Raw genomic sequence first — 15,368 nt, 5'->3', positions numbered from 1 at the left:
ATACAGGAGCACACATGATGGTGGCTTTTTAAATATTTTTAAATGTTCGTATTGTCTTGATTTTGATGTTTTTTGAATAAAATATTTCATGCTCTCATACATTTGTGGTGATCCCAGTTGCTATACACACTGTTTTTTTGCTCTCTTTTTGTATCCAGATTCTCTATACCGGTGTGTAATTGATTTAGATCCCACTTAGATATCTGTGGTGCCCTCAACACTATTTTGCAACTCTTCCAAGGGGGGAAACATCAGGCAAAACTTACTCTTGTACCGTGGATCTAACAGAGTGGCAAACCAGTAGTCTGAACTATTTGTAATTCTAACAATTGGGGAATCATGTTGCAGATAGTGCATTAACAAGGCACTCATGTGTCGGACACTTTTGTAAGGTCCAAGTTCATGGTGTTTTTGTGGAGGGGTAACACTCAAGCTTTCTTCCACCATCTCCTGCCACTAACCACAGACAACAGAAAGGAGATCAATATCTTCTTCATCTCCTGACTCTTGCACGCTCATCAACTCTTCCTCCTCCTATATTTATTTCTTGGTTCCTGCACATTCACTAACAGTTTGTTTTGAACCATGAGCTCCCCTTGTTCGCTGTACTCCACCCTCCCTTGCAACCCGCCTGTGCGACGACAGACTGGATCTTTGAGATACTGGTCTCCATTCTGCATCATCATCTGTTTCCTCCTCTTCTTCTGGGACCACCACCCCCTACGTAGACTATTCAAAGTTTGCTCCAGTATGTATATGACCACAATAGTGATGCTGGTGGCATCTTCAGAGCTAACCATCTTAGTAGCCATTTCAAAACTCTTCAAAAGGGTGCAGAGATTCATTATCTGTGCCTACTCCGTAAGTTTGATTTGTCCCACCCCAGGACTGCGAAGCCCAGGCTATGCATCATGACATAGTGCAAAAGGGCTCATCGCTGCAGTTACAGCTGCTGTGTCATGTGCAGAGTGGAAATCCACCGTGTCAGCACATTGCATATCAAGAGGTTAACCCTTAGGCAGAGAGATCGCTGTAGCGATGCAAGTCAAATAGCTATGAGGTACAAAGGAGCAAAGAGCGACTGTGCCTTCTGCAGAAATGGATCCAATCCAGGATAATGACCTAGAAATTGCTCAACAACTAGGTTGAGGACGTTAACCATGCGAGGCATGTGTGTGAGGTTGCCACAGCACAGGGCTGCCACCAGGCTCTCACCGTTATCAAACATGGTCTTACCTGGCTCCAGTTTCAGTGGAAACAGTCATTGCTCAAACTTGGCCTGGATAGTTGACCCCAATTCTTCAGCTGTGTGACTGCGATCTCCAATGCATTTTGTTTTCAACACTACCTGATTGCGGTGAGCCCTGGCTGTGTGATATGGAGATGGGGGGATTCTCGCTGCACATATTGGAAAGCATGTTACATTAAGGGAGAGGTTGATGGTGCAGTTGGAGGCCCTTGAGGAGGTAGAGGAAGCAGAAGCAGTGGAGGAAGTGTTAGATACAAAAGTCTTGGAGATTCCGAAAATTGTGGAGCAGCCCCTTGCCCGCCTGCCTCCACAGCCACCAGTTACCCAGTGCCCAGACAGTGAGATGCAGCGCCTCTGCTCATGCTTCCTTGTTCAGGTGTCAGTCGTGAAATGCACCCTGTCAGACACAGAGTTTTTCAAGGAAAGGGTGATATTGTCTGTCACACACTGGTGTAGTGCAGGCACAGATTTATTAGAAAAGTAATTGTGATTGGGCAACTGTTACTGGGGGTCTGCTATGGCCATCAAGTTTCAGAAACCATCTGTATCCACCAGGTAGAAAGATAATATTTCTGCGGCCAACAGTTTAGATATAGTGAAGTTCAAGCTTTTAGTTTTAGCATGTGTAGGAGTGAATAATCTTTTACGTGACCAAAATTGCAGGACTGAGGGCTAGCTGCTATGCTAAGAGAGGGTGGAGTAGGGTGTATAATGTACATGACAAACTGGTGGACTGTGAGGGAGGTGTAGGCTGAGATGCTATGGTGGATTGAGAAAGATGTGGTGTGCTTGGTGTCTAACATTGGTCAAGAACACTAGATAGGTTTACTTCCATAACAGCTGACAAGCTCTCACTCATCCAGACTGTAGTGGGTAAACAAGTGGAGGTTCTGTGGCTGGAGACCTGTGTGAGAACAGGTGATGGAGGAGGAAAAAGCAGCAAATACGGTGGTTGAGGAGGCCCGCTAGGCCACGTTTTAGTGCAATATGCTTCCAGAGTAACGTAAATTGGTAGATCATGTGCTGGTTCATGTATGTAGTAGTCAAATTATTGGAATTTTTGCCTCTACTGAGTCATTTACAAAGATGGCAGATAACAAAAGTTGGGTGATCCTTTGAGGTCTCAAAAAAAAGGATAGGCTAAGCAACCTTTCCCACCCCAGCCAGAATTGTGGATGAGGATGCAGTGCTCGTTATTGTTGCATCACTATCTGTACAGGAATCGACAACATAACCTCCTCATCGTCCTCCTCCTTCTCTGCCTCCTCTGCTGACCTACTCAGCTGTGTGCCTTTGTGTTCCCACCAAGTGAGATCTCCAATCTCATCATCACCCTCTCTGTCATCACTCTCATCACCCTGGCAGTCACCATTCTTTTCTTCCTGCCCTGACACCACAGTACAGTACATGTGCGCCTCATGAATCAGAATTTTCATCCACGAGGCTAAACATCTGGTGACGAGGGTCTAGATCCTGCTCAGACCCCACTTTGTCTGACCCCTGATCCAACTGACAAAGATTTTGGACATCGGTGCAGATGCTTTTCTCTTCTTGAATCTGGATATCTTTGGAGCAGACCTCTGACGTCTATTGAATAGAATATGTGAAAAGCTCTGCAGACTTGCTCATCTGTGGTTCTCCACAGTCAGTTGGGCAGTTGGAAAGTTGTGATGTGGGGGGCAAACAAGAATTATTGGAATTCCACCTCAGAGGACTGTATTGTGTGTGAAGATGAGGTGGAGGAAAAGAAGGAGAGGTCACTTGATGCAGCGCTTGCCATCCACTGTAGCACATTCTCTTTCTGTCCTTCATTTCAAAGTTGTACAGCTGTGCGGCTGCGAAAGAAAAGGAGTAAAGTAGCCCGTCTAGTAACAAAAGTTGTCAGTTGATTTGCTTTGGCTAGAACGAGCGGGTGTTTGTTCAATAGAACATTCAGGAATTTTAGCACCTACCCCACGTACACCATGCTAATTCCCCCTTCCACCACAACCTTGGTATTTAACACTCATGTTTGATGTACCCTTTCACTTTGTTAACCAACTGTTTCACAACCCTAGTCCCACACCAGTCAGTCACCTATTACTAAATTAACAATCACTATTTATGTGATTAAATGGCAATTTTGACCAGGAGCACAAATTTTGCAAAATTTACATAATGAAATAGCAATTTTTAGCTAGAGCACAGAATGAACACTAATTAGATGAGGAAATGGCAATTTTAGGGTTGACCACAGAATGACCACTATTTAGATCAGAAAATAGCAATTTTAAGCTGGATGACAGATTTTCTCCTATTTAGAATATGGCAATTTTTAGATACACCACACAAAATGGCCACTATTTAGATGAGGAAATAGCATTTTTTTAGCTAAAGCACTGATTTTTCACTATTTAGATAATGAAATAGCAATTTTTAGCTCCAACACAGAATGGCCACATACAACCAGCTATAAACAGAGCATTTCCGGAGGAAGGGCAGGTTTTTTCCTGTCACACTAAAAAAAAAAGGTCACACTAGTGTCCCCTGATTTGATGTGGGCTCGAACACCGAGCCCGCATCTTTCCCTTCAAATGTTGAGTAATCTGATCAGCCATCATCTGCCTTTAACAGCAGCGGGTGGATCACACATCTGCCTATGGCTGCTAACCAGTTAAATCCCACTGTCAATCTCTGAAAGCAAGATGTAACATGTAACTGGAAGGGAGCGTGCCATTCAACACTCCTATGACTAGAGATGAGAGAACCGACAGAGGTTCAATTTGGTTTTCGAGTTCGCCTGTGTTCGCCGAACCTAGCTCAACCCATTAAATTCAATGGTAGGCAAAAGAAAAGGCATGGGTAGCACCTTTTGGGGGTCCCAAGTGCTACCAAAACAGCTCAAACTGTTTTACAGTGGAGCCTCATTGTTGTGGCACTGTGGCACAGCTATCAACATCCTAGACTATTAACATAAAAAATATTGGATCAGTGACAAAAAAAAGGCCTGTTGCTCTGAGAACTCTGCCATTACAGAGAAGATACAACTTGGAGATCTATCCTGGAGTCTCCACATTTCCAAAAATTAGAGGCTGACATCAGGACACTGGCATCAATTACCCAAGAGTAACCATAGTGTCTTTTCATAGCAGTCTCGCATGGGACATGCACCACACAAAATGTAGCCCAGCATTTACATTTTTCAAATCAAGAGGTAGGTGGATGAGTGAAAGGTATTGGCATCTTTCTCTGACACCCCTGCCACTAAAGACAAGACACAACTTGGATACCCAATTAGGGGGTCTTCATATTTCTAAAAATTAGGGGCAGACACTAAGACTGTTTCATCAATTGCCCCAGAGTGCCCATAGTGTCTTTTCACAGGAGTATGGCATGTACCGTGCATCACACAGATTGTGGTCCAGCATTTAAATTTTTCAAATCAGGAGGTAGGTGAATGAGTGACAGGTGTAGGCCTCTTGCTTTTAGACCTCTAACACTACAGACAAGACACAACTTGGAGATCCAATTAGGAATCTCCATGATTCCAAAATTTAGGGGCAGACACCAGGACATTTTCATCAATTGCCTCAGAGTGTCTTTTCACAGCAGACTGGCATGGGCCATGCACCCTAAAGGGTGTGGCCCAGAATTTACATTTTTCAAATCAAGAGGTAAGTGGATGAGTGACAGGTGTAGGCATATTGCTCTGCCAGTAGAGACAATATACAACAAAGATAATAATATAGATTTCTGGCACACACAAGTTTGTGATAAAATAATATAATTTATTTGTAAATTATTTCTGCAGATGAGCCACACCGCTAGTTTTGCCAACGTTTCGGCTCTTACATTCAGAGCCTTCGTCTGGGCAAAATGGATCCTGGGGTGGACACTAGGAAGCTCTGTAGAGCAGTAATGGATGCCTTGTGGGTAGGGGCAAGGCAAAGTAAGTGCCAGGGCTGTAGTGAATCTGTTGGGCGTTAATGAGGTGAAGTGCTGGCGCCTTATCACAGCAGCATGGTGTCTAGGAGAAACTCCGGTGTACAGGTTGTACTGCGGTCAGGCTCTACAAAGCTTCCTAGTGTCCACCCCAGGATCCATTTTGCCCAGACAAAGGCTCTGAATGTAAGAGTCAAAACATTGGCAAAACTGGCGGTGTGGCTCTTTTGCAGAAATAATTTACAAATAAATTATATTATTCATCACAAACTTGTGTGTGCCAGAAATCTATATTATTATTATTATTATTATTATTATTATCTCCTTTTTCTGAGCACCAATCTATGTATGGTTGCAGCAGAGCTTTAATCATTTAATAAGATACAACAAAGAGACCTGGAAAAGAGCCTCCATTTTTTAAAAAAAAATTAGGTTTGTGACTCAGGAGGAAGCAAAAGGAGGAGGAATATAGGGAATATTAGGAAGTTCATACTTAACAAAAAGCCAAGATGTAAAAGTAACAGCAGTGGACACATCGCTTGATTGTTGCACAACCAGGGCACTTATTAGGAACATCAGCAGCAGTAGCAACAGAAGCCACAGAAGACACAAAAAGGTATCACGATTGAAATAACACAATGTCAAGGCAGCACACTGAAAAGTACAACATTGCCTAGTCTGTATAGTCTGCAAATGGGATGGAAAAGTCATTGGAGATCCATGCCTTTTTCAGTTTTATGAAAGTTAGGTGGTCTACACTTTCAAGGGACAGCCAGATGCTCTTACCCATCAGGACACCACCAGCAGCACTGAAAACACGTTCTGATAGAACACTGGCTGTCAGGCATGACAAAACCATCAAGGCGTGACTGGCAAGCTCAGGCCATTCTTCCATTTTTGAACCCCAAAATGCAAAAGTGTCTGTCCCACACCTGATGGCATAACTATTGAGCTCAAGCTACACCTGCACCATCTTCTCCAGTCATTCACTGTCAGACTTGTACTCTGTTCTAATAATAAACAGGAGGAAAAAGAGTATAACACCACAAAAAGAGAATGAATCAATTTAGTGAAAAATTACAAAAACGTTTATTCGTTAAAAATACAAACAATCAACACCAAATTGTTGATCCATGAAAATGACCATATTCGGTAGTAATTGGAATAAGACAATGCTGTACATCAATTTATACCCATGGAGTGCTGGAAAGGACAAACCATTGAAAATCAGGGGATGTATAATACCAAAAAATGATAGTAGTTAGTGCCTCACAAGGCCTCTATTATCTGATTACTGGTCAGGTGAAGGTCTAACAATAGCACAGATAAATATGTAGCCAAAACTGTAGCGTACATCAGGAGATCACATGACCACAAAAATATTGTTAAATGTACATAACAGAAGTAACGGTTCTATACATTGTGCTTATATATAAAAACTGACCAGGAATCAGAAAATCAAAAGAAAGTCAGGAACTGTTGAGGCATACTCACATTGTGCAAGGTGGCAATACCGAGAGGTCACAAAAAGACCAAGAGAGGACCTAACGTACGTTTCGCATACACAGATTTAAAAAGTATATGGCTTCATCGAAGGTCATCTCTGTGTTTGTACTCTGTTCTGTTGGTGAATGGGATGGTCTAAATAATGTGTTCCACAAGTTGCAGAAATAGCTTCTGCCACGTAAACTGTTGCTGCTGCTAATGTTTTTGTGATGACAACTTGACGTTCCCAGTGTTTGAAGTGAAAAATAGAGATGAGCAATGTTCGAGGTTCGCCAATTTCACGTTCGAGTGATTTTGGGGGGTGTTCGAGTCGTTTGACGAACTCGAACGATTTGGTAAAAGCTCGGAAGTTCGAGTTATGTTCGAGAATGGTTCGATCAACAAAAAGCCTCGCTAGTTACTAGCTGGCTTTTCAATGTAATAGAGTGAGTCACTGTGAATCACGCTATTATCAAAATTCAGCGTATATTGTGCGGGAGGACGGGGTTTAGATCAGTGCTGCTGCTGAGTGCTGAAAGAATGCCGATCGCCATTTTTTTTTTTCCCCTAACCGCGCGTACAGTGGGGCAGGCCAAGCTGTCAGCAAATCACAGAGACACACACTGCAAAGTGGATTTTTGCCAGACAAGCAAGGGCTTCTGTCATAGGCTGTGCATGTCACATGTCTTTGCTCTATAATATCCGGCCATTTTCCCCCGTCACTGCCATTATCTCTCTGCTGTGGGTGGATGACAGTCACTGCTCCCGCTATCGCTGCTGCTGTGTGCGCTATAGCCATACAGTGCAATCTACACAGCACTTTAGGTATTAGGGACTCCTTGTAATTTAAGCCCTTTTCAGGGCTGCATTACAGCCGTTCATATGCATTGTTGCTAGGCAGGTCCGTGCAAACACTGTGCAGGGCTTTAGATAACAGTGTGTGGCTACATCAGCTCTGCCAAGTCCTTGCTGCATTTTTTCATTGACAGGGATAGAAACTGAGGCTTCCTTTGCTGTACTGCTACCTACAGCACCTGTGCATTCTACCCTCCTGTCCATTTTTGCTACGCTATTTTTATAGCAAACAGTGCTGACACTTAGTGGCATCCAAAAAGTGTGTGCTATACTAACTTAGTGTCCCACTGGTGCCAAGCAAGGTCCACCACCTCTGCATTCTACCCTCCTGCCCATTTTTGCTATGCTATTTTTATATCAAACAGTGCTTACACTTAGTGGCATACAAAAAGTGTGTGCTATACTAACTTAGTGTCCCGCTGGTGCCAAGCAAGGTCCACCACCTCTGCATTCTACCCTCATGCACATTTTTGCTACGCTATTTTTATAGCAAACAGTGCTGCCAGTTTTAGGGCCATAGTTCCATTGTCAGGGATAGTCAGTGTTGGTTCTTCAGCTATCAATAAACCTAGACCACCTCTGCATTTTACACCACCTCTCCATTTTTGCTACGACATTTTAAGTGTCCAATACGGTCACAAACAAAACAAGTGGCAAAAGGACAGATGCTGGTGGAAAGGAGAACAGGCATGTTGGAAAGGGAAAAAAGTTTTTGTCCGTGGGGGAGGTGGTACAGCAACAGTAACATCTGCTGAAGAAAGACGATCTTCAAGCAAAAGTAAGATATCTACTACTTTCCGTGGACAATCTGATGTGCTCCCTTTTTTACAGAACAGAACTACTGTAACAAAGGTAGATGATGCACAAGAAAAGAACATGGTTGAACGGATCGCAAGTAGAGATGAGCGAGGTTCGCCAATTTCATGTTTGAGTGATTTTAGGGGGTGCTTGAGATCGAACTCGAGCTTTTTGCTAAAAGCTCAATAGCTCGAGTTACGCTCGAACGGTTCGATCAGCAAAAAGCCTAGCTATTTACTAGCTGGCTTTTCACTGTAATAGTGTGACTCACTGTGACTCACACTATCAAATTTGAGCGTATAGTGTGTGGGGGGGACGCAGTTTAGATCTGTGCTGCAGCTGAGTGCTAAAATAATGCCGATCATCATTTTTTTTCTTTTTTTTCCTAAGCGCGCGTGCAGTGGGGCGGCCAATTACAGACACACACACAGCTAAGTGTACTTTTTGCCAGACAAGCAAGGGCATGTGACATAGGCTGTGAATGTCACATGTCCTTGCCTTATAAATACGGCCATTTTCCCTCACGCCGCTATTATGTGCTTTCTGCATGTGGGTGACAGTCACTGCTCATGCTGCTCCTGCCGCCACTCCTGCTGTGTACGCTATACACACAGCGTTCTACAGATAAGGAACTGCAGTTTTTTTCAGCCCTTTTCAGGGCTGACTTCCAGGTGCTCAGAGCCATAGCTGACAGGCAGGTCCATGGAAACGCTGTATACAGCTTCAGATAACAGCGTTTGTGTACCTAAGCTCAGGGAATTCCTTGCTGCATTTCATCATTAGGAGGGATAGAAAGTGAGGCTTCCTTTCCTGTCCTGGTACCCACAGAAGCTGGGCACTGTACCCACCTGCCTACTTTTGCCATACAATTTTATTTGCCCAAAGAGTTGACACTTTTTCTGCCATCCTAAAAGTGTCTGGAATACTAAGCTACTGTTCCTTTACTGTCCACTGACCCACAGAAGCCGGGCATTGTACCCACCTGCCAACTTTTGCCATGCAATTTTATTTGCCCAAAGAGCTGACACTTTTTCTGCCATCTTAAAAGTGTCTGGAATACTAAGTTAGTGTTTCTTTACGGTCCACTGACCCACAGAACACGGGAACTGTACCCACCTGCCCACTTTTGCCACGCAATTTTATTTGCTCAAAGAACTGACACTTTTTCTGCCATCCTAAAAGTGTCTGGAATAGTAACTTAGATTTCCTTTCCTATCCACTGACACACAGAACCCGGGGCACTGTACCCACCTGCCCACTTTTGCCACGCAATTTTATTTGCCCAAAGAGCTGACAATTTTGCTGCCATCCTAAAAGTGTCTGGAATAGTAACTTAGTTTTCCTTTCCTGTCCTGGTACCCACAGAACCCGGGGCACTGTACCCACCTGCCCACTTTTGCTACGCAATTTTATTTGCCTAAAGAGCTGACACTTTTGCTGCCATCCTAAAAGTGTCTGGAATAGTAACTTAGTTTTCCTTTACTGTCCTGGTACCCACAGAACCCGGGCACTGTACCCACCTGCCCACTTTTGCCACGCTATTTTGATAGCAAACAGTGTTGAAACTTAGTGGCATCCACAAAGTGTCTGCTATAGTAACTTAGTGTCCCACTGGTGCCAAGCAAGTTCCACCACCTCTGCCTTCTACCCTGCTGCCCATTTTGCTATGCTATTTTTTATAGCAAACAGTGCTGCCAGTTTTAGGGCCATAGTTGCATTGTCAGGGATAGTCAGTGTGGGTTCTTCAGCTGTCAATAAAGCAGGACCACCTCTGCAATCTACACCACCTTTCAGTTTTTGCTACCACATTTTAAGTAGACAATCTTGTCGCTAACAAAATGAGTGGCAAAAGGACAGATCCTGGTGGAAAGGGGAACAGGCGTGTTGGAAAAGGAAAAAAAGTTTGTGTCCGTGGGGAAGGTGGGAAAGGTTTATTAACATCTGCTGAAGATAGGCCATCTTCCAGCAAAAGTAACATGTCTACTACTTTCCGTGGACAATCCGATGTGCTCCCTTTTTTACGGAACAAAACAACTGGAACAAAGGTAGACGATGCACAAAAAAACACATGCTTGAATGGATCTCAAGCGCTCCAACAAGTGGCCTCTCCTCCACCTCGACTTCAAAATCCAAAAAACAACATTCCTCTGAGTTGTCATCCCAATTGCACTTGCTTTCTCCCAGATCTCAAGTCTCCACCCGCCCTGCAGAGTATGGTGTAACAGAGATGGCTGAGTCTGCAGAGCTGTTCAGTCACATAATAGGCTGGGAATCAGAGGTCTGCTCCCAAGCTACAGTGAGCACAGACCAGGAAATGGTCTGCAGTGATGCCCAGAAGCTTTGTGAGTTTGATTCAGGCCCTGATGACCAAGTTTCTGAGCATAATGTAGACCCTCATTCCCAAACTGTAACACCTGTTGGTGGAGACAATGAGGAACATACTGATGATGATGAGACGCAGATACCAGATTGGGATGACAACTTAACTATTCAGTCAGGGCAGGAAGAGGTTAGGTCTGAGGGCGAGGGGAGTGCAAACACAATGCTTGATGATGAAGTTCTAGATTCCACATACTGTCAACCCTAAAGGCTGCTTTACACGGTACGACCGATTGTGCGATTTCACAATCGATCGTACCCGCCCCCGTCCTTTTTGCGTCACGGGCAAATCGCTGCCCGTGTCGCACAAAGTTAGTAACCCCCGTCACACATACTTACCTCTCGTGCGACCTCGCTGTGGGCGGCGAACGTCCACTTCCTGGAGTGGGAGAGACGTTCGGCGTCACAGCGACGTCACACGGCCGCCGGCCAATAGAAGCGGAGGGGCGGAGATGAGCGGGACGTAAACATCCCGCCCACCTCCTTCCTTCCACATAGAGCCGGCGGCGGCCGTGGGAGGCAGGTGAGCTGCTCATCGTTCCCGTGGTGTCACACGGAGCGGCGTGTGCTACCACGGAAACGATGGTCAACTAAATTAAACGATATTATGGAACCTAGCGAGCAGTACCCGACTCACGATTTGTGAGCGATACTGCGTCGCTAGGAGGTGTCACACAGGCCGGCATCGCCAGCGATGCCGGATGTGCGTCACAAAAACCGTGACCCCGACGATCTATCGCACGATAGATTGTCTGGTGTAAAGCAGCCTTAAGTCGGGCACTAGAGGAGGTTAGCAGAAGCGGTGGAGGAGGATGCAACTGTCGACGAAATTACCTTGCACCTTCCTGGACGGAGTCAGAGTACTGGAAGCACGTCTACAAGTGCATCCTCAGCCACTACTCTGCCTCTGAGCACAAGTCGGGGTGGCTCTGCAGGTCGCATGTCCTCTAAGCCTTGCCTAGCCTGGTCCTTTTTTGACGTTGCAAAGGATTTCCCAAAATTATGTGATCTGTAAAATTTGTCAGCAATCTATAAGTAGAGGCCAAAACCTCACCAATTTGACAACTTCTTCCATGAATCGTCACATGAATAACAAGCATAAGTCCCAGTGGGAACCTCACCGTGCTGCAATGCGGCCCAGCGGAGCGGGCCATCCACCGCTTGCCCCTTTCAGTGCATACGCACACTCTTCATCTTCTATGACTGTGGAGACAGCTGTCAGACCTGTTCTTCCATGCAGACCTTCCACCACTTTAACCACAACAGGCAGTTTGCTTGGTAGGTCGTCAGTTGGTTTGGAAGGGGAAACAAGTGCTGGTGTACAGCTCTCTCAGACATCGAGAGCACCAACTTTGGATGAAGGCAACATCATGTCTCCGCCTGCACTTTCCTCACAGACCAGCATGTTTGCAGGGACACCCTACCCACCACCGTCTCCACACAGCAGCCAAATCTCGGTCCCTCAGATGTGGACAAATAAAAAGCCATTTCCTCCGAGCCATGACAAAGCTAAGAGGTTGACTTTATCCCTCTGTAAGCTCTTGGCTACGGAAATGCTGCCTTTCCGCCTGGTGGACACAGAGGATTTTCGAGACCTTATGTCCGTCGCAGTGCCCCAGTACCAGATGCCCAGTCGCCACTACTTCTCCAAGAAAGGTGTGCCTGCACTACACCAGCACGTCGCACACAACATCACCGCTTCCTTGAGAAACTCTGTGTGTGACCGGGTGCATTTCAGCACCGATATTTGGACAAGTAAGCATGGACAGGGGCGGTACATGTCGCTGACTGGGCACTGGGTAACTATGGTGATAGATGTAGAAGGGTCTGCTGAACAAGTCTTGCCGCCCCCACGACTTGTGCGTCAATCCTCTGTATGTCGAAGTTCCTCCACTGCTTCTGCCTCCTCAAACCTCGTCTGGGTCCTCCACCTCCGCCCCAAGCCTGCCTGGTCAGGCAACCCACGTTGCAACTGCGGACAAGGAATCCTGCACACCTCCTTACTCTGCTGGCAACAGAGCTCAACGGCATCAGAAGGTCTTTAACTTGAAATGTCTTGGAATTAAGAGTCACACAGAGAATGAGTTGTGGTCAGCTCTGCAGTCCGAGTTTCGTAAATGGTTGACTCCACTCAACCTGCAGCCAGGGAAGGCCGTGTGCGACAATGCTGCAAACCTGGGTGCGGCTCTTCACCGGGGCAACGTGACACACGTGCCTTGTATGGCTCACGTGTTGAACCTTGTTGTCCAGCAATTTTTAACCCACTATCCCGGCCTAAATGGGCTTCTGCACAGGGCATAGTCACTCTCTACTCACTTCCGCCGTTCAACCGCCGCAGCTGACCGACTTGCATCGCTCCAGAAGTCTTTCGGCCTGCCGGTTCATCGCCTGAAATGTGATGTGGCGACACGCTGGATTTCCACTCTCCACATGTTACAGCGACTGTGGCAGCACCACCGAGCCCTGGTGCAATACGTTATGAAGTATAGCCTGGGCCAACTAGATGCAGAGGTGGGGCAGATCACGCTGATGGAGTGGAATAGGATCAAGGACCTATGCACCATTCTGCACAGTTTTGAGATGGCAACGAATATGTTTAGTGCTGACAATGCCATTATCAGCATGACAATTCCAGTTTTTTACATGCTGGAGCACACGCTAAACAGTATTCGGAGTCAGGGGGTGAGAAATGAGGAAGGGGAGGAAGTACAGGAGGATTCATATGCACAAGGGATACCAACATCTACAAGGTCCAGACGTTCATCATCACCAAGGCGGCAGGCATGGGACGGTGGGGAAGAGGGATTACCAAGGGCGCATGGTAGCAGCCAAAATGTTGAGGAAGGTGCAGGAGACAAGGAAGAAAGGGAGTACAAACTCTCGATCAGCATGGAGGCCTCAGCAGATGAGGGAGACCTTGGTCAAATTTCGGTTGAACGAGGTTGGGGGGAGATATCAGAGGAAGAAAGCACGGTTAGCACCTCTATGCCACAAACACAGCGAGGACTTGGTCCGCATGGATGTGCAAGACACATGAGCGCCTTCTTGCTGCACTATTTACAACATGACCCTCAGATTGTCAAAATCAGAAGTGATGATGACTACTGAGTTGCCAAACTATTAGATCCTCGGTACAAGTCCAAATTTTATTAAATAATTCCAGGCATAGAAAGGGACGCACGTATGCAGGAGTATCAGCGAAGCTGTTACTCGATCTTAGCTTGGCTTTTCCAGCAAACACCAGTGGTGCACGGAGTGAATCTTCCAGTTGTAACTTGACGAACATGGGACTGTTTCATCATCAACAGTCTAACTGTACCAGCAGCAGCGTTTCTGGTGCTGGTAACAGCAATTTTATTGAATCATTTCATATTTTTTTTAGACCATCCCTTGCAAGGCCACCAGAGACAACAAGTCTGACACATAGTCATCGGATGGAGAGGATGATACAGGAGTATCTCCAAATGAACATCGATGCCATGACTTTGCAACGGGAGCCTTGCTCATTTTGGGCTTCAAATCTTGAAAAATGGCCTAAGCTCGCCACTTACGCCTTGGAGATCTTGTCGTGTCCCACAGCCAGCGTTGTCTCTGAACGTGTCTTCAGTGCTGCTGGGTGTGTGCTGACAGATAAGCGCACGCGTCTGTCCAGTGACAATGGGACAGACTAACATTCATCAAGATGAACAAGTCATGGATCCGCAAGGACTTTACTACCCCTGTGTCATCCTGGTGAGAGTAAAGGATTGTGGATTTTGAAATGTGCTTGATGCTAATGTACCTGTCAAGTTTGCAACTGGGACACAAGTGCTGCTACTTAAGTAGTGTCTGTGTGGCCCAATTTTTGTAAAAAAGGGAGACTCTGCTTGGAGTCTTCTTGCAGTGTTTTTAAAAATGAGCCAAGATGAACAAGTCACGTTTCAGCAAAGACTTTGCTACGTACCCCGGTGTCATCCTGTGGACAGTTAAGGCTGGCGTATTTTTGAATGTGCTTGATGCAAATCAATCTGTCCAGTTTGCAACTAGGGCACAAGTGATGCCACTGAAGTGGTGTCTGTGTGGCCCAATTTTTGGAAAAAAGGGAGACTCTGCTTGGAGTCCCCTTGCTTTGTTTTTAAAAATGAGCCAAGATGAACAAGTCATGGTTCAGCAAAGACTTTGCTACCTACCCCGGTGTCATCCTGGGGACAGTTAAGGCTGGCATATTTTTGAATGTGCTTGATGCAAATCAACCTGTCCAGTTTGCAACTGGGGCACAAGCGCTGCCACTGAAGTAGTGTCTGTGAGGCCCAATTTTTGGAAAAAAGGGAGACTCTGCTTGGAGTCCCCTTGTGTTGTTTTTAAAAATGAGCCAAGATGAACAAGTAATGGTTCAGCAAAGACTTTGCTACCTACCCTGATGTCATCCTGGGGACAGTTAAGGCTGGCGTATTTTTGAATGTGCTTGATGCAAATCAACGTATCCAGTTTGCAACTGGGGCACAAGTGCTGCCACTGAAGTGGTGTCTGTGGGGCCCAATTTTTGGAAAAAAGCGAGACTCTGCTTGCAGTCCTCTTGCGTTGTTTTTAAAAATGAGCCAAGATGAACAAGTCATGGTTCAGGAAAGACTTTGCTTCCTACCCTGGTGTCATCCTGGGGACAGTTAAGGCTGGCGTATTTTTGAATGTGCTTGATGCAAAT

Source organism: Anomaloglossus baeobatrachus, chromosome 10 (assembly GCF_048569485.1).
Source record: "Anomaloglossus baeobatrachus isolate aAnoBae1 chromosome 10, aAnoBae1.hap1, whole genome shotgun sequence".
Classification (NCBI taxonomy): Eukaryota; Metazoa; Chordata; class Amphibia; order Anura; family Aromobatidae; genus Anomaloglossus; species Anomaloglossus baeobatrachus.
This window is presented reverse-complemented; position numbering follows the sequence as displayed.